Raw genomic sequence first — 25662 nt, 5'->3', positions numbered from 1 at the left:
GTCTCAAAATAAAAAATTTTAAAAAGCTGGGGATGTGACTCAGTGGTTAAGCACCCTGGGTTCAATACCCAGTGATACCCCCTACCCTGCACTTCCACAGAATGTTAACGATAGGAGAAACTCAGTGTAGAATATATGGAAACAATGCCATTTATTGTTTCCATATATCAGAATATATCCTTACAGGGCACAGTGGCATATTCCTATAATTCCAGTGACTCAAGAGAGCTAATTTCAGGTCAGCCTCAGTATGAAGACCTAAGTTGCTGGGGATGCATGTAGCTCAGTGGTAAAGCATCCTAGTTCAATTCCTAGTACAAAAAAAAAAAAAAAAAAAAAAACTCTCTGGGCCTTATTTGCAGAAATTTCTTAAATACAGAAAAATATAAAACGTTCATAAAGCTTTAAATCTTGGAGTTCTATCACTGGTACCCTTGGAAACCAACATAAGACAACAATTTGAGTAACCAACTCTAACAAGTGCTTATTCATATTCACAAAAACAAAACAAATCTTAGCAAAGTGAGCCTAACATGTTCAACCAAATCAAAAATTTTAGAAAAGGCATTTGAATCAAACCTCATGGTTTTATAAGTTGAGAAAAGAGCTCAAGCAATTAACAAAGATACTTGTTCAAGATCATCCTTGATTCAACTAGAACCAGAATTTCCACTCTGTCTTATATTCCAACCAGAGAACGAGATATCATAAAAGGTTTACTCTGATCAGTTCCTATGCTAACTTAACTGTCAAGATCAATAAGACAAGTCCAATTATACCTATGTAATGGAAACAGTACCAAATAGCAATCCTTTTCAAATGGCATACCCACCTCATGTGTATTTTTGTTTTCTGTAAGTTTGTGCCACTATAGTCAACATACATCATGTGAAAATTGAAGCTGCGCCTAATGCTCCTAGATATCCAAACTAATTCTATACAAACATAAAGTAAATATGTTAGTTTCTTAGGCTGGGGTTGTGGCTCAGCGGTAGAGCACTCCCCTAGCATGTGCGAGGCCCTGGGTTCGATCCTCAGCACCACATAAAAATAAAGATATTGGATCCATCTACAACTAACAACATTTTTAAAAAATATTAGTTTCTTATATTAAGGACTTACTAAGTCCTAAATAATTTTTGTTTTTTTTTAGCTAAGGTGAAATTTGCATAACTACAATTTACCACTCTAAAGCCTACAATTCTGTGGCCTCCCAACACTTCTCTCTAGTTTCAAACTGTCCTTAATAATTTTTAATTAGGAATGCATTTAAGATGTGATGGCCTAAAAACCAAAGTTCCAAACTTAGGTATGCCTTGAGGCACTTTTATTATTCTAATCTCCTTCTACACATGGCCAACCAGAGTGCACAGATTGTGCCAAGTACCTTTCACCTTTTTCCACATATCATTAGTATTCTATCACACAGAAAACTCATACTACCTTCCCTGAACAGAAGCACATAGTCATGCTTATTGTGTGGTTAATCTATCTAACAAGTTTTTGTCTCAACAAATACTTAGGACATTACACACTATTTAGAAAGAAATGATCTCATTCTATTAACCCAACAGCCAGCTTTATCAAAAAGCTTTTTGTTACAAGCTGTGATAACCCAGGAAACCAAATCTATTTTTACTGTTCTGGCAGGGAAAAGGAAAAGAAATCATAGGGGAAAACTGCTGATATAGCAAATCCTACTTGTGCTCAACGCAGGCCTGCCTTTACTGAGCTTTCTCTCTAGCAGGGGAAATGACAAATAATTATCATAAGTGCCAAAAGAGAGGTACAAGGTGGAGATCTGAAGGATGAATAAAGAAAGGAAGAAAGAAAGAAAGAAAGAAAGAAGGAAAGAAAGAAAGAAAGAAAGACAGGCATTGTGTTGTGTCTATCTACACCTAAAAAATTAAATTAAAAAAAAAAATCAAGAGTTAAGTTAAACAGTGCTTGTCTTCCAGTGTAACCCACATTTCTTAAAAAAAAAAAAAAAAAGCATTTAAACTCCAGAGTCTAATCCCTTTACATGCACTAATTCATTTCCTATGCTGAACAACTCTAGAATATGGATACATTAGTATCCCCATTTAAATTAAGGACATCAAAAGCACTTAAGAGTTTACATAACTTGCCTAAGGATACTCAGCTAGTAAACTAGTGGAACCCAACTCTTAAATTACTACGAAATACAGTTTTTATAGCAAGCTCCAGGCAAAGCTAAAAGAACATTAAATATACTGACTGAAAAGCCAGAAGGTATATCAATATATAAACCCTCCATCACCTCCATTCACACCCTAGGCCAAGTAACCAGCTAGATCCCTTCACCAATACTGCTACTGATCTGACTCCCAAATATAAGGTATCTTTCAATATCTAGTGAAAAAGTAAAACTGCTAATATTAGCATTCAGCTAGTATTAACTTAATTCTTAAAAAAAGGAAAAAAAGTTATTATTCACCATTCATCATATTCTGGGTACTCAAAGCACACAGATGTGCCTGCTGTCTGCTTGGCTCCAAGCAGGCACCTCCTGGATACTGTCATATGTGAGGCTATGACCAAATGCTGAAAAAAGAGTATGCAACTCCAGATCCTTGTCCAGTCTGTTCCCCTTCTGCTTCTATAATCAGGGTGCTCAAAACAGATATCTGTAATCACAGCTAATTAGGAGGCTGAGGCAGGAGGAACACAAATTTGAGGACAGCCTAGGCAACTTAGCAAAATTAAAAATGTGAAAAGTGCTCAGTGGTAGAGCACTTGCTTAGAGCATATGAGGCCCTGACTTCAATTCCTTGTATAAGGAAAAAAGTTTTCAATTTTCCAACACTGAAGAACTCCAGAACATACCTCACAAAGGATTAAAGAAATCATTCCTCTCCAGAAGAGAAAAAGAAATATAAGAAGTAGCTGCAAAACCCAATCACTACTTTGAGGATGTAAAATGTGCAGAATGCTAAAAATCATCAGTCTTTGACTTGGAGTAGTTTTGGATGTTGGCTGCTCCACTGTCCTCTGACAGACTGTAGGAGAAAAGCAAGCCTCACAGAAGGATGCTCCTCCAGATGGAAGTAGCACTAAAAGCACTCTGAATGAAAAGGAGTGAAAAAGCATCCCAACAAACATACTGTGGATCCCAAAATAAACAGTTTTCAAACTTTAATATGCACATCCCCTGGGAAGATGGTTTAAAATAGATTACAAAGTTCTACTCCCAGCATCTGATTTGACAAATCTAGGGAGGGGCATGATAATTTGTTTCACACTAGCTCAAATGGTTATGATTCAGATGATACATAAAACTACCCTTATCAATACATATCTGTATAATTTAATCTCAAAAGCCATAATTTGAATTCCTTTTGACACTAAAGGTTAACCAAAGTGTTTGCTGGGGGACTGGGGTTGTGGTTTAGTGGTAGAGTACTTGCCTCGCACATGTGGGGCCCTGGGTTTAATCCTCAGCATCACATACACAAAAACAAATAAAATAAAGGAATTTTTTTAAAAAAAGCATTTGCTGGCAAATTTAATAGATTGGTTTTTAATCTGAAAGCTGTTTAGCTCAACAATTCTTTTCATAGACTTTCTCTAAAGCAATCTGGTAAACCAGCAAAATCTAACCATTCTTTTAACTATAAACCTTAGCACCAAGAAAACAGAAGAATGATAAGAATGAAAGGAATTTTTGTTGTCAAGTCATCTGCTTTATAACTGAAAAGGCTTTTGAAAACCAGTCACATTTACCATACAAGTGACATATGTAGTCATCAGTTTGGAACCCCAAAGTACAAGCGAACTATAGATCCAAAATAATCATTATCAGTTCAACATCTGACCCCAAAGTACTTGAAAGCCATCGATGAAATAAAGCTTTCATAAGAGCACCCTACAATACAAACCTCTACTCTTTAAACCAACAATAAAACTCTTGACTTTTTAGGATTTTAAATTCAACAAAATTGATATAAAAGAGCACCAAATGCTTATAATAAAGAATCCAAAATGAAATTAAGAAAACAGTTCCAAGCCAGGCCCAGTGTAATCCCAGCAGCACTCAGAAAGCAGGAGTGGAAAGATGACTTCAAAGATGAGTTCAAGACCAGCCTGGGCAACACAGCAAGATCCTATTTCAAATAAACTCCTGTAATTCCAGCTAATCATGAGGCTGAGGCATGAGAATTTAACAAATTTTGCTGAAAGAAATTAAAGATCTAAACAAATGGAAAGGGATATCCTAATTTCATGGGTCAGAAGACATAACAATAAGATAGTCATAGTCCCCAAATTGATCCAGAGTCAATGATCTCTGTAAAATTCCATCATGAAGTAAAAATAAAGTTAAGAAACACATACTTCCCAATCTCAAAACACACTACCCAAAGCTACAATAATCAAGACAATGTAATATGTAGTCATAAACATAAACATAAAACAATGGAACAAAGTAGAAAGTTTGAAAATAAATCTTCACAGTTAAAAATTAACTCATTTTCCACAAAAGCGGCAACACAATCCAGTGAGGAAACAATCTTCAACAAATGGTGCTGAGACACCATTTTATAACCATTTTATAATTAACTGGGTTAATTTAAAATTTGGCAACACACTGTCTCAAAATTTTAAAATCATAAAAAAGTATAAAAAAAATTTTAAACTTTATTTAGAGACTTTATATTTAGAGTCTTGCTAAATTGCTTAGTAGGTCCTCACTAAGTTGCTGAGGCTGACTTTGAATTTATAATCTCCTGCCTGAGCTTCCCAAACCGCTGGGATTACTGGTGTGTGCCACCGTGCCCAGACCCTTCTTATTTTTACAAGATAATTTTTTTCAGTCAATAAAATCTTTTTAGCAAAGTTTGCCAAAAGAAACAAGCTTGGTTGTAGATATAAAAACCTCTGCAATAAAAAGTTACTTACAGGGGGCTGGGGTTGTGGCTCAGTGGTAAAGTGCTTCCCTGGTACCTGTGAGGCCCTGGGTTCAATTCTCAGTACCACCTTCAAATAAATAAATTAAATTAAGGTCCATCAATGACTAAAAAATATTTTTTTTTAAAAAAAAGTTACTTATAGGGCTGGGAATGTGGCTCAGGTGGTAGCGGGCTCGCCTGGCATGCGTGCGGCCCGGGTTTGATCCTCAGCACCACATACCAAAGATGTTGTGTCCACCAAGAACTAAGAAATAAATATTAAAAATTCAAAAAAAAAAAGTTACTTATAGGGTGACCCTAAAAGCAAAGGAGAAAAATTAAGCTTTCAATAATTAAGTAGACATTCTTCTTTGGGGGGCGGGGGGGGGGGGTGTGGGAGGTGAGTGAGTACCAGGGATTAAACTCAGGGGCACTCAACCACTGAGCCACATCCCAGTCCTATTTTGTGTTCTATTTAGAGACAAGGTCTCACTGAATTGTTTAGCACCTCACTTTTGCTGAGGCTGGCTTTGCACTCCAGCCCTATTTTATATTTTATTTAGAGATAGGGTCTCACCGAGTTGCTTAGCACCTCACTTTTGCTGGGGCTGGCTTTAAATTCGAGATCCTCCTGTCTCAGCCTTCATAGTTGCTGGGATTACAGGCATGCACTACCATGCCCAGCACATATTTTTCATTTTGCACCATGGTATGAGACCATAAAAGTAACTGCAAAATCGAACAATGCAAAGTGATCATAATAATTCATGAGACAAATTATAATTGTTCTGTAATCTCTATAAAAAAAAAAATTCTGAAGCCAGGCACAGCGGTGTGTACTTGTAATCCCAGCTACTCAGGAGGCTGAGGCAGGAATATCACATGCCCAGGAATTCAAGATGAGCCTGGGCAACACCAAAATCGCATTTCAAAAAACTTTTTTTGTTCAAACTTCAGAAACTGTCGTTATGAGGGCAGAATGGCACAGCAACTTGGGAGGCTGAGATGGGAGGATAGCAATTGAAGCCTTGACAATTTAGCAAGACCCATCTCAAAGTAGTTTTTAAAATTTTATCTATTTATCTAATTTTATGATTCTGACAATTAAACCCAGAGACACTAACTCAGATGCCTAATCCAAAATGGCCTAGAATTTATAATCCTCCTGCTTCAATTTTCTGCGTTGTTATTTTTTATTTTTTTAAGTACTGGAGATTGAACACAAGACACCCTTCACCACTGAGCCCCATTCCCAGTTCTTTTTTAATTTTAATTTTGAGTCAGGGTGTATCTAAATTATTGAAGCTAGCCTTGAACTTACAATCCTCCTGCCCCAGCCTCCTCAGTCACTGGGATTACAGGCCTCTGCCTCTACCCTCAGCTCAAAAATTTAAAACTTTTAAAGGGGTTAGGGATATACTTCAGTGGTAAAGTGCTCAAGTTCAATCTCCAGAATCAGAAAAAAAAAAAAAAAGACAAAAGAAAAATAAACTGTTTTAAATACATAGAAAAACAAAAAGAATAGGGAAACTAATATTTAGTATAAAAATTAGAAATATTGAACTGTTAAAACTCTTTCTAAAAAACTTAGGAATAACCACCATTTGACCCAGTTATCCCACTTTTCAATATACACCCAAAGTTAGACTTAAAATTAGCATACTATAGTGACACAGCCATATCAATGTTTATAGCAGATAAATTCACAATATCTAAACTATAGAACCAACTTAGGTGCCCTTCAACATATAAATGGATAAAGAAAATGTGGTACATATACCCAGTGAAATATTACTCTACCATAAAAAAGACATTATGACTTTTGCCAGTAAATGGATGGATCTGGACACTATCATGCTAAGTGAAATATGCCAATCTCCCCCCTCCCCAAAAAAAAAAAGGTCAAATGTTCTCTCTGATATGCAGATGCTAACACACAATAAGGGTGGGGAGGGAAGAAGTTCAGTGAATTAGACAAAGGAAAATGAAGGGAAAGAAGGAGAGATGAGAACAGAAAAGACAGTAGAATGAATCGGACATAACTTTCCTATCTTCATATATGAATACACCACCATGAAACTCCACATCATGTACAGCCACAACAATGGGATCTTAATTAGAATAAGTTATACTCCATGAATGTTTAACATGTCAAAATACACTTTACTAAAAAGAATAAAAATAAATGAACAAAAACATAGTAGTAGTTTGGATACTGCTTGCCACCTTTTCCTTGTTTAATTTATGATATGTAACAGGCTTTTTTCCATATCTTAGAAAATTGTCACACCTGTTAAAAGTTTGGGACACCTTCCAAAATTTTATCTTTTAGACTTTCAATGTCACAGAAATATCCTCTAGAATTCTTTTAATTTCTTTCCAGCATCACTTCCTCTGGGAGATCATATTTTTCACCAACCCACTTTCTTCCTTTATTAAAATTAGCTCACCTTCACTAAATTCTATTTGATTCAAATCAAATCTTTCAAGTGGTGGAATGCATTAACATTCCCACAGTGAAGTTTCTTCTGTAACTCCATTTAGGTTCAATTTTAATTTTACTTCCAGTGTTGTTACTTTTTTTGTAATTGTCACATGGGTTTACCATTGGAAGATGAGGAGGTAACAAGCTCTGCCCTGCTGCTTCTTAATGAACTGAATAATAGATACATAGACACTGAAAGAAGTAACATAACTGATCACTGATGTTGAGGAACACTTGCTATTTATGTAGTGATTTGTGAAGAGAAGAATTAATAGTGAATCCTGTACTTTAGGCAATTAATACATAGCAGAACCACAAAAAGCAAGGACTCCGGCTGGAGTTGTAGAGCGCCTGCCTAGCGTGTGTGAGGCACTGGGTTCAAATCTCAGCACCATATATAAATAAATAAAGAAATAAAGAAATAATAAATAAGTAAATAAATGGTCCATTAACAACTAAAAAAATTTATAATTTTTTTTTAAAAAAGCAAGAACTTTCTGTATGTCAAATCACAGAAACTGGGCACTTAAAAAGCTCTTTCTAGCATTGCTCCTGCCTGTAATCCCAGCAGCTTGGGAGGCTAAGGCAAGAGGATCACAAGTGCAAAGGCAAGATTTCAATGAGACTCTGTGTCTAAATAAAATACAAAAAAGGGCTAGGGATATGTCTCAGTAATTGAGTGCTCCTGAGTTCAACCCCCAGGACTCCCCCCACCCCTCCCCACCACCACCAAAAAAAGGCTCCTTCCAGATAATATAATCTAACTACCAAGTATCATGTGGACCCTTGAGGTGCATGACTGGTGACCATCTACTGCGTATTTGACTACTTCAAGTGATAGGTGTTACTTCACTGTCAAACAGCTAGGAAAAAAAGCCCCCAAACCAGCATACTGGTTAAGAGTACAGGTCTAGAATCAGACTGCCTGACTGGCTCTCCCTCTGTCAAGCTAAATTAAATTTAGGCAAGTTAGGTAATCTCTCCATGACTGTTCCTGCATGCACAGAATAGGTATGTTAAGAACTATAATCATGAAGTTGTTACAAAGTCTAAATGAGTAATCCATGGAAGAACATATTATTTCTAGTACACAGCAAGTATGAAGTAAATGATAATCTATAAAATTAATCATATCACAATCATCATCTATAGAGTACTTGGTTTTCTTTACCCACTCCCATATGTCTTGGTTCCAAATCCTCTTCCCTTATCTGGACTCTGCACTAGACTTTTATTATTTATTTATTTTTTATTTATTTATTGTACTGGGGATTGAACTCAGGGACACTTGACCACTGAGCCACATCCCCAGCCCGATTTTGTATTTTATTTAGAGACAGGCCCTCACTGAGTTGTTTAGCACCTTGCTTTGTGCCGAGGCTGGCTTTGAACTCCCAATCCCCCTGCTCCCAAGCCCAGCTCTACCACTCTCTTAATAGAACTCTCTGACAGTCTCTCACCCAACTCTCCATGTGGTTATCTACCTCCCTAAAAATAAAATCTGACTCTCTTCCCTCCCCCAAACAATTCAGCCTAAAGTCATCATTAGGAAGAACTGGCACAGTAAGGCCAGGAGCTTTGGTGCACACCTATAACCACAGCAGCTCAGGAGGCTGAGGCAGAGGGGTTCTGTGTTTAAAGTCAGCCTCAGCAAATTGGTGAGGCCTTAAACAATTTAGCAAGACCCTGTCTCTAATTTCTTTTGTTTGTTTTTTTTTAATTAAATGGCTGGGGATGCTGGAGTTGTGGCTCAGTGCTTGAGCATTTGCTTGGCACTGGGTTCGATCCTCAGCATCACATAAAAACAAATAAATGAAATAAAGATTAAAGTCTTTTTTTTTTAAGTTTTTAAAAAAGGGGGTTGTTGGGCTGGGGATGTGGCTCAAGTGGTAGCGCGCTCGCCTGGCATGCGTGCGGCCCGGGTTCGATCCTCAGCACCACATACCAACAAAGATGTTGTGTCCGCCGAGAACTAAAAAATAAATATTAAAAATTCTCTCTATCTCTCTCTCTCCTCTCTCACTCTCTCTTTAAAAAAAAAAAAGGGGGGGGGGTTGTTGAGGCTGGGGTTGTGGCTCAGCAGTAGAGTGCTTGTCTAGCATGTGTGAGGCCCTGGGTTTGATCCTTAACACCACATAAAAATAAATAAATAAAGGTGCAAAAAAAGTCATGAGACAATTTAAAAGGGGTAGGGGGTTTGCTGGGGACGTGGCTCAGTGATAAAGCAACTTTGGATTTAATCCCCAGCACCAAATAAATAAATAATAAGTCAATCTAAGAGAGGTGGGAGTAAGGCTCCACTTTAAGAAAACTGAGTTTATGGGCTGGGGATGTGGCTCAAATGGTAGCGCGCTCGCCTGGCATGCGTGCGGCCCGGGTTCGATCCTCAGCACCACATACAAACAAAGATGTTGTGTCTGCCGAAAACTAAAAAATAAATATTAAAAATATATATATTCTCTCTCTCACTCTCTTTAAAAAAAAAAAAGAAAACAAAACTGAGCTTATGACAAACAGACCCAATAACACAAGTAGATTGATTCATTGATTCATTCATTCATCTTTTCATTTATTTATGGTACTAGGGATTAAACTCAGGTACACTTTACCACTGAGTTCCAACCCCAGTCCTTTTTATTTTGAGACAGATTCTTGCTAAATTTCCCATGTTAGCCTTGAACTTGTAATCTTCCTGCCTCAGCCTCTGGAGTCACTGGAATTACAGGCATAAAACGCGGCAGTAAGTAGATCCTTATTCTAATTCAATTGAATAATCCTTATTCCTTGGAAATAGGTTAGTGATTTTGTTTTAGAGTTCATCCTTTTTGTTATTTTTTTCAGTGCTCATTTTCACTTTCAAAATAAAATTTCATTTGGAATGTCTTTTTTGAACTCAACAAAATGAAACTCTCAGTTTCTTCATACCTCAGTGAGGCCTGATCATTAGCTTCACAAATATTCAGTATTTGAAAAAAAACGCTCCTTCTCCAACAACACATCTCTGGTTTCTCTATCTCAAAGGGAAAAGAAAAAGGCAAGAACAACAACAACAAAAAACCAGAATATTAACTCTTGAAACTAAAATAGGTTGTAGAGCTGCTCCTGATGCTGTAACCTGATCATGATGCACGCTGATAATCTCCCATTACACCAACATAAGAAAGGTACAGATAACAGACAAGCCACCACCTTCTTGAATTACAATCTCATGTACTTGCTTTGGATGTTGGGCCTGGTTACCAAAAGCAAAAGTAACATCATTTGGCAACATCTAGTAAGAACCAGGTAAAAGCCTAAAATGAATTACCTGGTAAAGCAAGGTTACACAGCACTATACAAAGAACACACATTTTATCATCACAAAGATCTAGATTTGAACCCATCTTCTTATTTTCTGTGTAATCGGGTCCTCATCTTCTCTGACTTCCACCATCCCAAGTTTATATATAACAAAAATGTCTACATAGATTACCAGGACTGAACTGAACAATGTATAAAACACCCCAGTATAACCTTGCCTTGCCTTGGATCAACAAAAAGTATATAACAAAAACTTGTAGGGGAATTATAGTGATTCCTTGAAGTGAATTTTATACACACACACACACACACACACACACACACACACACACACACACGAAATGATCCTTTAAATCTGCTTATATCTACTCTGGTTTCTTTAATCACAGTAGTGAAAGAGCAAGAGTAGGAAAGAGAAACTTCAGTTTTAATTTAATATTCCTGTACTATTTGATTTTTCTCAATGTTGTTTAATTTGAGTTTCCAACAAATGTTTTTATAGGGTTTTTTGTGTGTGTGTCTTTTTCCTTTGGCAGTGCTGGGAACTAAAATGGAGGGATTTGTGCATGCTAGGCAAGCACTGTACCACTGAGCAACACCCCCAACCCTTTTTCCTTTTCTTCCCCCCACCCCGCCCCTAATTTTGAGACAGGGTCTCACTAAGTTGCCCAGGCTGGCCTCAAACTTGCAATCCTCCTGCCCAGCTTCCCAAATAAAATTTTTTTAAAAAATACTATAGCCTGTGTTACATTTTAAAATTATTTTATAATTTAGAAAATTTCACATTTATAGATTTCTAGAAGTGAGTTCAACTGTAAAATTCACTTCAAAGAATCACTATAATTCCCCTACAAGGAAAGTTTACTGTCTCCACAAATTACATTTCCAATTTTTCTCAATAATCTATAAATTTAGCTGGGTGTGGTAGCATACATCTATAATCCCAGCAATTTGGGAGACTGAGGCAGGAGGATTGAACATTCAAAACCAGCCTCAGCAACTTATCGAGGTTGAAAGCAAACTAGCGACAGACCCTGTCTCAAAATAAAAAGGGGCTGGGTACATGGCACAGTGGTTAAATACCCTTGGGTTCAAACCCTAGTACCATAATAATAATAATATTATTATAAATGGTGTTACATGCCCATAATCCCAGAAATTTAGGAGGCTGAGGCAGGAGGATTGCAAGTTTGAGACTAGTCTCAGCAATTTAGTGAGGCCCTAAGCAATTTAGAGAGAACCTGTCTCAAAATAAAAAAGGGCTGGAGACATAGCTCAGTGGTTAACCACCCCTGAATTCAATCCCTGGTATGTGTATGTATGTGTGTATATATATAAATTTAAAAGAAGGAATGGGGGCTGAGGTATATAGCTCAGTGGTAGAGCCTAGCATGACTTTCACCTTTCTTTAATCCTTCATACCTCCTAAAATTATACAATCCAAATCTAACAAAGAAGGAAGGATAACAAACATCTTAGAGTCATATTTTATCTAATTAACTAGTATCACCTCCAAAAACTATTCAATTTCAAAACACACAACACAGATTCACAAATCTGCAAAGGAAGCATGATACAATCAGTCTCTAATTCCTTATAGGACTATTGAGACTTATAAAATTACTTCTAAAAAGTAATTTCTTTGAAATAAAATATAACATTGGATTCCTAGGCACATTCTTTTATATATATATTTATTTTTTAGTTATAGATGGACATAATATCTTTATTTTATATTTATGTGGTGCTGAGGATTGAAGCCAGTGCCTCACACATGCTAGGCAAGTGTTCTGCCACTGAGCTACAGCCCCAGCCCTCCTAGGCACATTTGGGACTAGGATTCACTGCTTTCAGTATGCCCATATTATTATTAGAATATACTAGAAAGACTGAGTCCCTTAGGTCCCTAGAATCTTTTTTTTTAACTGTGTACCTTCAACACATTCAAAGATTTTATATAACTCATAAAGCTACCATGTAAGACAATATCCTACTCTTAACATAAGGACTAAAACACTGATTTAATTATTTAGTCTAATTACCACCCAGACCAGAGTTTCTCAACTCTTTTACTTTTTTTGGTACCAGGGATTGAACTCCAGGGTACTTAACCACTAACCAACACCCCAGCCCTACGTTTTTACTATTGAGGTCGTGGATAGATAATTCTTTGTTGTAAGAGGTTGTTCTCACATTTGAAGTTGCTTCCCAGTATTCTTGGTTATCTGTACTCACTAGATACCAAGAGCACCTTCCCAGTTATAAGGATGAAAACTGTCTCTGGACATTGTCAAATGTTTCCAAAGAAGCAAAATCACACTTCCATCCCCTCTCAATTAAAAACTATAAAAAATTGAGGCTGGAAATCAAGGGAGATAGAGGATTGGGTGGGGTAATAGCTAGGAAATGGATCTGCTTGGGTTTGGGGTGGGGAGAAGAAGCGGGGAGTAATGACAGTGTTCTAAAACGTTTTACAGTGATGGATACACAACTCTGAAAATACTAAAAATCACTGAATACAGGGCAGTGTCAACACACCTATAATCCCATCTGTTCATGCCACTGAGGAAGGAGGATCACAAGTCCCAGGCTAGCCTGGGCAACTTAGCAAGATTGTCTCAAAATAAAAAGGGCTGAGAATATAGCTCCATAGTAGAGTACCTCTGGGTTCAATCTGCAAAATCAATCTCTCTCTCTCTCTCTCTCTCTCTCTCTCTCTCTCTCTCTCTCTCTCACACACACACACACACATACACACACACACAAAAAAAAAAAACCAAACAAACAAAAAAAAACACCCTGGGGGCTGGACCTATAGCTCACTCATAGAGTGCTTGCCTAGCATGCACAAGGCCAAGTTTAATCCCAAATACCAGGAAAAAAAACTTTCTTTTTCATGTCTAATAATACATTTCAATTCCATCTGAGGTTGAAAAATACCTTCCTAAACAAATTATAACATATATACTTTCATCTTTGAAGAAACAGAAACTAAAACTCCAAATATTATATGCTTCTACATCTATGCACATTTACAGTCATTTTATAATTATCGATTTCTATGAGTTATACCACAGTTATCTACAACATACTAAGAAAAAGATTATGTACAGTACAAGAAAACAGAATAGCAAATTTTAATTTGACCTACTACGTAAACCTAGCTAATACTAAAAATCCCAATTATGAAATCTAAGTTTCCAAATAAATCTGAACATCTGGCAGTATATTACACAGCAATTAGAAAACATTATGCTATGGAAAAGACTTAATCATTCTGGTTTATGTTTTGCAAATTCTAGCAGAAAACTAATGCTAGGGTTCATTGAAATGAACTGCTAATAACTCCTATTTTCTCCAAGAAAGCCATTATTATCTCAGATTTTCTTCTGAAAAGTATAATAGCCCTATTTACAATATTATGGAAAATATGAACAAGAATTTTAATCAAAATAGCATTTTGAAAAGCACCCTTTTGGTGGTGAGGCAAGGGGATACGCAGGACTGAACTCACAGCCTTACACATGGTAAGCAAGCATTCTATCACTGATCCCTAACCTTTCTTTTCATTCCTAAGACTAAAAAACACCAATACATAAATGCAAAAAAAAAAAATCAAAAAAATGCAAACAAGAAAAGTCCCAACAAAAGTCAGTTTTCTTCTATGAAAGGACCAGCAAAGGATCAGTCTAGCAAGACAGGAAAATTTTAGCTCATAATCAAGCTATTCCAGCCAAACACCACAGAAAATACTGTGGTCCAAACCCTACCCATGCTAGCAAAGGCCAACTGGAAACCTATACTCCCACCCTTTCAAGATGTAACAAGTCACTCAACACCCCTTGCAGTATAGTCACAGAAGAGCATGTCAGGTAGCTAGAAATTTTATCACAAGGTACCCAACTTCAGTGTCATTGGAGACCACTTGAGTAGACTGTACTTCTAGAATATTATATCAATATAAATGGCACTTTCTTTAAAAAGTAAATATACAACTAACACTTAGCCCAGTAATTATACTCCTAGGCAAACTGCCAAACTGTTTTCCAAGGTGGCTGAACAATTTTACAATTAACTGTTTCACTGTCTTATTCTGCTTAGGCTGGGTAAGTGGTCCATGCCTATAATCCCAGTGATTCAGGAGGCTGAGATAGAAAGATTACAAATTCACAGCTGACCTGGGCAACTTAATATGATCCTGTTTCAAAATGAAAACTAAAGCCAGATGTGGTGATACACACCTATAATCGCAGTGACTCAGGTGGCTAAGGCAGGAATATTACAAGTTCAAAGCCATCCTCAGCAATTTAGCAAGACTCTGTCTCAAAATTTTAAAAAAATTAAAAGGGCTGGGAATGTGGCTCAGTGGTAGAATACCTCTGGGTTCAATCCCCAGTACCAAAGGTAAATAAATAAATAAAAATAAAAAGGACTGGGCCCAGTGGCTCAGGATGCTGAAACAGGAGGATCACGAGTTCAAAGCAGGCTCAGCAACAGTGAGGTGCTAAGCAACTTAGTGAGACTCTTGTCTCAAATTTTTAAAAATGGACTGGGAATATAGATCTGTGGTAAAGAGTCCCTGGTTTCAATTCCCAACACCAAAAAGAAAAAAAAGACAAGGGCTTGGAATTGTGACTCAGTGGTAGAGTGTTCAGCTAGCAAATGAGAGGAACTGGGTTCGATCCTCAGCACCAAATAAAAATGAAATAAAGATATTGTGTCCACCTACAGCTAAAAGAATAAATATTTTAAAAAATGAAATAAAGATATTGTGTCCACCTACAGCTAAAAGAATAAATATTTAAAAAAAAGATCAGTGACTGCCAACAGATGGGAAGGATAAATAAGTGTATCACAGAGATTTTTTTTAGGGCAGTAAAACTAACCTGTATATATATCATTACACATTTTTCCAAACCCATAGAAAGTATAACACCATGAGTGAACCCTAATGTAATCTATGGACTTCATTTAATGATAACACATTAACAGCAGCTCATCAATTGTAACAATGTACCACGTTTACGCAAGATTTTAATAGGGGAGAGAAGAGGAGTACATAGGAATTCTGCACCTTAAGCTTAATTTTTCTCTAAATCTCATAAAAAAGCAAATTACAATTAATTGGCTTTATTTTATTTTTTATGTTTTACAGCACTGGGGATTGAATACTAAGCACGAGCTCTACAACTGGTCTATATCCCTACCACTTCACTGGCTTTAAAAAAAAAAAAAAAAAAAAAAACCTAAATCAGACTCTCCTTTTTCTAATTATTTTTTAGTTGTAGTTGGACACAATACCTTTATTTTACTTATGTATTTTATGTGGTACTAAGGATACAACCCAGGGTTTCACACATGCGAGGCAAGCGCTCTACTGATGAGTCACAACCCCAGCCCCTCAGACTCTCCTTATTAACTTCCAAAAGTACATAAAAATATGGACTACTTCACGAATTTGTGTGTCATCTTTGCACAGGGGCATGTTACTCTCCTCTGCATCATTCCAATTTTAGTATATGTGCTGCCAAAGTAAGCATTTGGCTTTATTTTTCTTATACTAAAATCAAATAACTCTGTTCCATAAAATTGAATAAAATGTTCAAATGAGCCTAGCAGAGGAGTTTGGTATTATAAACAAAAAAGAAAAAAAGAGAAACACAAGTGGACTGGTCCTTTCCCAAAGTTACTTTCCTTGTTAGGAGGGGCCAGGGAGACAAATAGAGATATTGGTTAGTATCAGATAACTTCAGGATACCTTCAGGTTAACAAAGCAGGTTAAACTTCATTATCCTGTCAATTGAAACTGGCCTGTATGGGAAATTTAGTTATCTCTCTACTCTTCATTTCTCAAGGAGGTCAAATAAAACAACTTTGTTCTTTTTAGTTGTTGATAAAACTTTACTCTTTAAAAATATATTTTTTTAATTGTAGATAGACACAATACCTTTATTTCATGTTATTTTTATTATCATTTTTATGTAATGACAGGGATTGAACCCAGTGCCTCACTCATGCCAGTGCCAGGCAAGTGCACTAGCGTTGAGCCACAGCCGCAGCCCCCAAAACTTAGTTTTAACTTAATAACATGCAACTATAATGTGAGAAACTCCATTTTGATTTTTTTTTTTTTTTGGTACCATGGATTGAACGCAGGGACTTAACCACTGACTACATCCCCAGCCCTTATTTTTATTTTTTTTAATTTTGAAACAAGGTCTTGTTAAGTTACTTAGGGCCTCACTAAATTCCTGAAGCTGGCTTTGCATTAGTCATTCTCCTGCCTCACAGCCTCCTAAATCACTGGAATTACAAATCTCCGCCACCTAAATCACTGGAATTACAAATCTCCGCCACCTCGCCCTGCAGTCCATTTTGATAGTTAGCCTGATCTGTAGAGGCGTAAGTGCAGTAGTTTAGTCCAAAAAAAAATGGCATCCTGTGATTTTATCTAACAACCCAAAACTGCTTAAAAAAATTCATTAGATGCTCATTCCACCACTAACATCATTTATACCACTAACTGATCAAACATATAATACGGTCTAACTCCTTGTGACTTAAAATATGATCTGGAAATTAACAGAATCAGAATCACCTCAAAGATTAAAACCCAAAATCTGGATTCCACCCTAAATCTTCAGTCATAATCTGCATAACAAGATCATCAGATCTGAGAGGTTCTAATCTTGAGTTTCAATGCAAGAGCCACATAGGGCCAGGGGGACAAAAATCAGAGCCAAGAATCTTCCAAAAATTGTCTTACAAGAAGACATTCCAGGGCTGGGGCTATGGCTCAGTGGTAGAGCCCTTGCCTCACACATATGAGGCACAGGGTTCAATCCTCAGCGCCACCTGAAAAATAAATAAAAAATATTTTTAAAAAAAGACATTCCACCATGTCTCTCAGATCTAAATCATTCCCCAAATTTTTCACTACCTCAGAGGGCTATACTAAAGCCTGTCCTGGTGTTGAGGTGGAAAAAAAAAAAAAAGGTAAGAAAACTCTTTTTTATTACAGTCACAAAATGACCTTAGCATACACTTATAGGAGACCAACCTTACACATGATTGAGTCACACTCCCCAGCTGGGTGCTGGGGTGCTCAGTCACAGAAATGTGGCAGAGCTTTCCCCATCCTTCTTGGATTCGAGGGTCAGTGGCTCTTGCACGGGTGTGTCTTGCTATAGCCCCTCCTTACTGTGCCCTTGGGTGTGGCCTACCCAGGTGTCAGTCAACCTGCTGACAGTGGACATCATGAAGATAGACTCAGCCCCCTGAAATCTGACCCCTTGCCTCATTTGAATAGCTTCTCCTCAATAAAAGGGGTCAGCGCATGCTCTTGTTCTCTCTCTTCCTGTGGATTTAAGGTCAGAGGAGCTGTCTCAGCGACCCCAAAGAAAAAGGTATTTGTGTCTCTTATGTGGTGATTTTGTGCAGCCCAGTTAGCCCAGTTCAACTGGAGTGACCCCTGAGCCTTTCAGCCAGAGAACTGAAACCCGGCATACACTGGCATCTTAGGTTTTCATAACCTGGATAAGATAAGGAGCCACAAATAAATGCAGTTTATCAATGACTGGCAAAACCACTGAATACCTGACAGAAACTAATACCAAGGCTAACTTCTCAATACCATCAACATAAGCCAAATGTTAACAGAATGAAAAACAATATGTAAAAGAAAATAAAGACAGGGCTCGGGGTGTAGCTCAGTGGTAGAGAGCTTCCTTAGCACACCTGAGGCACTGGGTTCAATCCTCAGCACCACATAAAAACAAATAAATAAAAGTATTGTGTCCATCTACAACTTAAAAAAATAAGATAAAAAAGAAAACATATTAAAAAAACAAAATATAATAAAATTCTATATCAAAAAAGGCATTTTTTTCAAAGATAAAAAGAAAACTTATGGGGACAGGGTCTTTGCTCTGGATACATTCTCAAAGGGATCTACACTAGGAGAAATTATTTTTTTTTAAACTTTTTTTTTTTTTTGAGAGAGAGAGAGAGAGAGAGAGAGAGAGAGAGAGAGAGAGAACTTTTAATATTTAATTTTTAGTTTTCAGCGGACACAACATCTTTGTTGGTATGTGGTGCTGAGGATCGAACCCAGGCCGCACGCATGCCAGGCGAGCGCGCTACCGCTTGAGCCACATCCCCAGCCTCTACACTAGGAGAAATTATCAAACCACCTGTTTACAAAGACCTTAACATTCATTCCTAATCAGGCATGGGGGTGTAGGCCTGTAATTTCAGGTATTAGAGAAGCTGAAGCAGGAGGACAGAAAAATTAGAGTCCAACCTGTGCAACTTAACAAAATCATTTCAAATACAAATTAGTAATTAAAAAAAAAATATTCAGCCTAGCAACTCAGGACTGTGAATTCAAAGCTAGCCTCAGCAAAAGTGAAGCACTAATCAACTCAATGAGACCCTGTCTCTAAATAAAATACAAAAAAGGACTGGGGATATGGCTCAGTGGTTGAGTGCCCCTGAGTTCAATCCCTGGTACCCACCCCTACCCCACCCCCAAAAAACTTCAAAGGGCCAGAGATCCAACTCAGAGCACTTGCCCAGCAACAACAAACCTGGGTTGTCTCTACTACCCAAAAAAAAAAAATCATTCCACCTAACCACCTTCTCAGTATCTCTAGAATTCTCCAGAATACCACCCAGGCTCTGCTTTAACATGTGTTAAATTCACTATCTTACCTTATCTTTAATATGAGAAAATCATTAGAAAGTTCCATTCCACTTTTTAACTTCTACTTGATAGTTATAGTTCTTCTGTCAAAGCAACAAAATAGTAAATCTAAATCTAATTCCTCATGCATTTGCCAGATCTTTGGTACATTAGAAAATGAGTTGTCCCCATCTACTTCTTCACTAAATGAGACAGCTCCTATTTCTTAAATAAAAACTTCAAATCAATCAGTTGATTTACTGCTACCACCAGCCAGCCAGTTTTCTTCAGAAATGTGTCTAGTAGGGGCTGGGGATGTGGCTCAAGCGGTAGAGCGCTCGCCTGGCATGCGTGCGGCCAGGGTTCGATCCTCAGCACCACATACCAACAAAGATGTTGTGTCCGCCGAGAACTAAAAAATAAATATTAAAAATTCTCTTTCTCTCCTCTCTCACTCTTTAAAAAAAAAAAAGGTGTCTAGTAAAACTGAATACAATACAATATTATTAGGAACACAATACTAGAGTATTATGTGCCTAAAGGCCCTTATATATATTTCCCCATTCTCTCCAGCACCCTTGGGGCGTGTGTGGGGGGGGTGTTAACCACAGAGCCACATCCCAGTCCTTTTTTATATTTTCTTTTCAAACATGGTCTCACTAAATAAGTTGCTTAGGGCCTTATTAAATGGCTGAGGCTGGATTTCACTAGTAATCCTTCTGCCTCAGCCTCCGCAGCCACTGGGATTACAGGAGTGTACCACCACACAAAGCTGTTTGATTTTCTTAGTATTAGACCCAGGGACACTCCACCATCGAGCTACAACCCCACTCCAAACCCCTACCTTCTCTTTTTTCTCAAGATGGGGTCTCAGTAAGTGGTCTGGAGCCTTGCTAAATTGCTGAAGCTTGCCTTTGAGATCCTCCAACCTCAGTCTCCTGAGTCACTGGGATTACAGGTGTGTACAACTACATTTGGCTTTGGAGCCCTTATATTTTTCATCTTAAAACTCTAATCATTATGCTTCTGACTGCCTAAATACTATTATTTTCCTCATTACCATCTTAAAGTTAACAGAGAAACATTGGGAAAAACTGTTTTAAAGAATATTTAGGGAGCTGGGGCTGTAGCTCAGTGGCAGAGCACTTGCCTAGCACATGTGAGGTACTGGGTTCAATATTAAGCACCACATAAAAATAAATAAAGATACTGTACCAACTACAACTAAAAAAAAAATTAAAGAATATTTAGTTGAAAAAAAAAGAATATTTAGCTGGGTGCAATGGCACATGTCTGTAATCCTAGAGACTCAGAAGGCTGGACAGCAGGATTCCAAGTTCAAGACCAATCTCAGCAAATTATCAAGGCCCTAAGAACTTACCCTGTCTCAAAATTTTATTTTTTTTATTTTTTTAAGAGAGAGAGAGAGAGAGAGAGAGAGAGAGAGAGAGAGAGAGAGAGAGATATTTTAATATTTATTTATTTTTTTTAGTTTTCGGCGGACACAACATCTTTGTTTGTATGTGGTGCTGAGGATTGAACCCGGGCTGCACGCATGCCAGGCGAGCACGCTACCGCTTGAGCCACATCCCCAGCCCCTCAAAATTTTTAAAAAATAATAATAAAGAACTAGATGTGGCTCAGTGGTTAAGTCCCCCTGAGTTCAATCCTCAGTACCAAAAACAACAACAAAAAAAAGACAACACTGTCCTTCACTGTTGTCCCTGAATTAAACTGGTTGGTTTGCCTGAGGCATTTCAGCAAGCCCAGCTATACTGAGCAAATGAAGTTGTTCAAAATATCCTTTAAACATTTATTTTGTCCAATTATAAATGTTGTCCCATGGGCTGGGGAAGTGGCTCAAGTGGTAGTGCGCTCGCCTGCCATGCGTGCAGCCCGGGTTTGATCCTCAGCACCACATACCAAGAAAGATGTTGTGTCCGCCAACTAAAAAATAAATATTAAAAATTCTCTCTTTCTCTCACTCTCTCTTTAAAAAGAAATAAAATAAATGTTGTCCCATTTTAGCTTGCTAAAGAACAGCTGCCTGGGTAGCCTGCTGACATTCATTCTTAAAATATACCCAGCCCAGGACAACCTACTAAAAGGGAACCTGCTAATTGGCTGAGTACTAGGCCACCATCTGTGTGAGAGAACCTCATTCTTGGGGATCCAAACATACATCTAATTTTAGTTATATGACCGTACAATACTGATGTCACTGTTTAAGAAGATCAGATATGACTAAAACACTAAGATAAACCCACTTGTTAACCTATTAGAAATTTTAATGAAACATTTAATGACTTTAGTTTCTATTTCTGGTATTAGGAAATGAACCCAGGGGCACTCTAATACTGAATTACTTTTTTTTTTTAAAGACATTGGTGGACCTTTTTATTTTATTCATATATTTATATGTGGTGCTGAGAATCGAACCCAATGGCTCACACGTGCTAGACAAGTGCTCTACCACTGGCCACAACCCCAGCCCCCCGATTTTTTTTTTTTTTTGAGAGAGAGAGAGAGAGAGAGAGAGAATTTTTTAATATTTATTTTTTAGTTTTCGGCAGACATAACATCTTAGTTTGTATGTGGTGCTGAGGATCGAACCCAGGCCGCATGCATGCCAGGCAAGCGGCTACTGCTTGAGCCATATCTCCAGCCCCCTGAACTATTTTTTTTAGAAAGAATCTCACTGAATTATCAAGGATGGCCTCAAATTTGTGATTCTATTGCCTTAAACTCCAGAATGGGATTAGAAAGTTAAGTCACCATACGGAGTTGTTTATTTTTGCTTTACAATGCTGGAGACTGAACCCAAGGCCTCAAGCATGTCAGGGAGGCACACTGAATGAAAAAAAAATTTAATGATAATTCTCAGTATAAACAAGGACATGATAATATAAGCTTTAATACATACAACCTTTCAGAAAGCAATCTTGCAAAAATCTATCAAGTCTCAGGCTGGGGAAGCAGCTCAGTGGCAGATCACTTGCCTTGCATGTGTGAGGCACTGGGTTTAATTCTTAAATGAAATAAAATAAAGGCATTCTGTCCATCTACTACTACAAAAAAACTTAAAGTCTTCGGGCTGGGGTTGTGGCTCAGGTAGAGGGCTCACCTAGTGTATGCAAGGTCCTGGGTTCGACTCAGTACCACATAAAAAAATTAATTAAAAAATAATGGTATTGACAACCACAACTAAAAAAATAAATATTTTTTTAAAATGTATCAAGTCTTCAACTTACACATCTTCTCAGTAATTAATATATATCTAAGAATCTATCATGATGTAGAGAAATTAGAACCTTCATAAATTACTACTGGGAATATAGAATGATGCAGTCACTTTAGAAATCAGTTTAGCAGTTCCATATTAAACATTACCTTATGACCCAGCAATTCCACTCACAAGTATATACACTCAAGAAAAATGAAACAAAGGGCTGGATTGTAGCTCAGTGGTAGAACACTTGCCTAGCACATGTGAAGTGCTGGATTTGATCCTTATCATCACATAAAAATAAATAATGTCCATCTACAAATAAAACAATACAGAAAAAATGAAACAAATATCTTGCATACAAATATTCACAGCAGTATTACTCATAATTCTTTAAAAGAAAAAAAAATCTAAATATCCAATTCAACTGATAAATGGATAAATAACATATATTATATCCATACACTCGAATACTATGTGATCTTAAAATATGAAGTACTAATACATGCTGCAAGATAGCCTATCATAGAAAATATGCTAAATAAAAGCAGTTTAACATGCACAGTGATGCATGCCTGTAATCCAAGCATCTTGGGAGGCTGAGTCAGGAGGATCCAGAGTTCAAAGCCAGCCTCAGCAAAAGCAAGGCACTAAGCAACTCAGTGAGACCCTGTCTAAATAAAATACAAAATAGGGCTGGGATGTGGCTCAGTGGTTGAATGCCACTCAGTTGAATCCCCAGTACCAAAACAAACTTTTAAAAAGTAGTTAAACACAAAGGTCACATATCACACAATTCCATTTATAATGACACATGCAGAATAGGCACATCCATACTGTAGGGGATGTCAGGAATTAAGGGATAAAGAGAAAAAGAAAATGACTACTAATGGGTATACAGTTTCTTCTGGAGTGACAGATTAGTGGTGCTGCTGGAAAACTTGTGAATATACTAAAAACCATTCAAAATGCTAAATTTTATCTCACATCACAATAAGGCTATTAAATTAAAAAACTATCATAATGAAAATGTGAAATATAAACACTCTTACACATAAAAATAAAACAAAAAATGAAAAACAGTCTCTATATGCAATAATAGGGAAAACCAAGTAAATCAAAATCTGTTCACATTATACAACATAATGTAGTCATTAAAGATTATCTTTAGCTGGGTGCCAGAGGTGCACACCTGTAATTCCAGCAACCTAGGAGACTAAAGCAGGAGGACTACAAGGTTCAAAGCCAGCTTAGGCAACTTAATAAGGCCCTAAGCAATTTAGAGAAGCCCTGTTTCAAAATTAAAAAAAAAAAAACAAAAAAACAAGAAGGGCTGGGAATGTAACTCTGTGGTTAAGTGCCCCTGGATTCAATCCCTGGTACAAAAAAAAAAAGATTCTTTATGCCTGGCAATGAATGGCAGACAGAAAAGTAAGAAAAGAACAGGTCAAGTCAGGTGCAGTGCCACATTCGGGTAATCCCACAGCTCTAAAAGCTAAGGCAAGAGGATCCCAAGTTCAAAGCCAGCCTAAGCAGCTTAGTGAGACCCTAAGCAACTCAGCAAGACGGTCTTTAAACAAAATATCAAAAGGGCTGGGGATGTGTTTCAGTGGCTAAATGCCCATAGGTTCAATCCCCAGTACCAAATCAAAATAAATAAATAAATAAAGAAAGAAGATGGAAAAACAAAAAGAAAAGCAGGTTAGATACTACCCTTTACCAGCAATGTTTTGTTACACTTGTCTCTCTATAATTTAATAAAGAGAGGGAAAAGAAAATGAATAAACTTGAGTTAAAAAAAATCTGAACACAGAATATAGCCAATCACATTACTGTGAATACTAGATTCAAGGGCTGGGGCTGTAGCTCAGCGGCAAAGTGCTCACCTAGCATATGCAAGGCCTTGGGTTCAATCCTCAGCACCACATAAAAATAAATAAATAAAGAAAGATATTGTGTACGACTAGTATTTTAAAAAATACTAGATTCAAGAAAGAACTATTTTGCGAATGAGCCCAGAATACATTTCCCCAGAGCAACAATACAGAAAATAAAAATAAGGTTCTTACTCTAACTCATAGAAGTTTAAATCTTTTATATTCTGAGTTCTAGAAACTTAGAACAACTAGAGGCAAGAGGTACAGAGGGGCAGAAACAGATAAGAATTACCTTTCTCTGGGCCCTCAGGAAACTTTTCCCCCTGTGGCACTAAAGATCAAACCCAGGGTCTTGTGCATTATAGGCAAGAGCTCTACAATTGAGCTACAACCCAGCCCAGGAAACATTTCACAAAAGGCAAAAATAGTCTTACAATACTTTACTTCCTTTCTGCATTTTTCCAAGCCATTAGTAGCAGTATGCTTTACTAAATCCCACCATAATAGCACCATTACTCCAGCATAAACTGAATATACTTTTGGCAGAAGGGAAAGAGAAATGAAAAACAAAAATAAAGTAAATACTATCTGATTTCAAAGGGGTCTCAGTCCAGTGGACATATATAATTTAAAGTCAATATGAAAATCCCAAGGAATTAAAAAACAAAACAAAAAAAAAAAAACATCGTAAGGGGCTGGGGTTGTGGCTCAGTGGTAGAGCACTTGCCTAGCATGTGTGAGGTACTGGGTTTCATTCTCAGCACTATATATAAATAAATAAAATAAAGATCAATCAACAACTTAAATAAATAAATATGTGCTTGTGTGTGTGTGTGTGTATATATATATATGTATATAAATATATATATTTAAAGAATATTGCTATCTTGGGCTAGGAGTATAGCTCAGTTGGTAGAGTGCTTGCCTTGCATGCACAAGGCACTGGGTTCAAGCCCGAGTACCACACACACACACACACACACACACACACACACACACACACACACACACACAAAAAAGAATATTGCTGTCTTGTTTTTTGTTTGTTTTTGATACCAGGGATTTGGTACTCAGGATCCTTAACAATTGAGCCACAACCTCAGCCCTAGTTTGTATTTTACTTATTTATTTTGTTTTGTTTTGTTTTCGGGGGGTATCTGGGATTGAATTCAGGGTCACTTGAC

The 25662-nt window shown here is 37.2% G+C and overlaps 1 protein-coding gene and 1 non-coding gene across 24 annotated transcripts in view; both read right to left on the bottom strand.

Annotated features, from left to right (window-relative positions):
- Map4 (microtubule associated protein 4) overlaps positions 1-25662 on the bottom strand; it is a 170648-nt gene that overhangs the window by 132396 nt on the left and 12590 nt on the right. The window lies entirely within an intron of this gene.
- On the bottom strand, positions 16127-16232 carry LOC120892066 (U6 spliceosomal RNA). The gene has a single exon (XR_005736737.1). It is a non-coding gene; the product is annotated as a U6 spliceosomal RNA (small nuclear RNA).

Source organism: Ictidomys tridecemlineatus, chromosome 2, assembly GCF_052094955.1.
Source record: "Ictidomys tridecemlineatus isolate mIctTri1 chromosome 2, mIctTri1.hap1, whole genome shotgun sequence".
Classification (NCBI taxonomy): Eukaryota; Metazoa; Chordata; class Mammalia; order Rodentia; family Sciuridae; genus Ictidomys; species Ictidomys tridecemlineatus.
Note: the sequence above shows the minus strand (reverse complement) of the source record. Positions and strands in the feature narration are given on the sequence as shown.